Source organism: Aegilops tauschii, unplaced genomic scaffold (assembly GCF_002575655.3).
Source record: "Aegilops tauschii subsp. strangulata cultivar AL8/78 unplaced genomic scaffold, Aet v6.0 ptg000355l_obj, whole genome shotgun sequence".
NCBI classification, from domain to species: Eukaryota; Viridiplantae; Streptophyta; class Magnoliopsida; order Poales; family Poaceae; genus Aegilops; species Aegilops tauschii.
Genome location: NW_027332603.1, coordinates 11,029 through 12,392, shown reverse-complemented (window position 1 = coordinate 12,392; position 1,364 = coordinate 11,029). Strand labels below are relative to the sequence as shown.

At 36.0% G+C, this 1,364-nt stretch overlaps 1 non-coding gene across 1 annotated transcript; it reads right to left on the bottom strand.

Moving 5' to 3' along the window:
* Positions 1-423: 423 nt before the first annotated feature.
* Positions 424-495, bottom strand: TRNAR-UCU (transfer RNA arginine (anticodon UCU)). The gene has a single exon. It is a non-coding gene; the product is annotated as a tRNA-Arg (tRNA).
* Between the last annotated feature and the right edge of the window lie 869 nt (positions 496-1,364).

Sequence of the window (1,364 nt, the reverse complement as noted above, 5' to 3'; positions counted from 1 at the left end):
CAATTGGCAAGGGGTCGACGATTAAGGGAATTGCTTAAACAATCCCAGGCAAATCCTCTCCCAGTGGAAGAGCAGATAGCTACTATTTATACCGGAACAAGAGGATATCTTGATTCGTTAGAAATTGAACAGGTAAATAAATTTCTGGATGAGTTACGTAAACATCTAAAAGATACTAAACCTCAATTCCAAGAAATTATATCTTCTAGCAAGACATTCACCGAGCAAGCGGAAATCCTTTTGAAGGAAGCTATTCAGGAACAGCTGGAACGGTTTTCTCTTCAGTAACAAATAAATTTTGCATGTCTACTCTTGTTAGTAGAATAGGAATCGTTGAGAAAGCTTTTTCATTTGAATCATGCAAAAAAGTTTTCTTTGTTTTTAGTTTAGTATAGTTATTTAAAGAATAGATAGAAATAAGATTGCGTCCAATAGGATTTGAACCTATACCAAAGGTTTAGAAGACCTCTGTCCTATCCATTAGACAATGGACGCTTTTCTTTCATATTTTATTCTTTCTTTTATTTTTTTGCTTCTTCCGAGAAAAAACTGTTAGACCAAAACTCTTTTAGGAAATCAAAAAATCCAGATACAAATGCATGATGTATATATTATATCATGCATATATCATAAAGAAGGAGTATGGAGCCGGTAGTGGGAATCGAACCCGCAACCCCAAGGTTATGAGCCTTATGAGCTACCAAACTGCTCTATACTCTTAAACTAAAGAGGGGTAACTAGTGGATAAAAGAGGGTTGGATACGCCCCTCTACCAATATCTATACAAATAGAATAGTCCATTTATACAGAATGGTAAAGAGGGCTCCTCTATGATTATCAATTCCAGAAATCCATACAAATACGAAAGGGTATTTTATCCTTACCAACTGGATCTTGTTGCACCCGGTAACAAACACTCATAAACCATTTCTCGAAGTACGTGTCCGGATAGCCCAAAATGTCGATAGTTAGCTCTAGGTCTTCCGGTCAAAAAACAACGTCGATGAAGGCGTGTAGGTGCACTATTACGCGGTAGGGATTGCAATTTTTCTCGCATTTTCGTTTTTTCACTCAAACTCAAGGGAGAAACTTTGCTTCTTATCTTTTTTTTTAAAGATTGACGAATCAAATGATATTTCTGTTCTAATTTCTGCCGCTTCTTCTCCCTCTGAATCAAACTTTTTTTTGCCATAATGTGTCGTTGCTATTATTACCAAGTATACGGTTCTAATCCTAGATGGAAAAATAAATAGAAAAAGAAATCTAAAAAGGCAGATCCTCCCTCTCTATCAAGAGTAATGAACTAGGTGCTGATACAGTACAAAAAAACAAACTAAATTAACCAAACTTGCCTGATGTTGAGG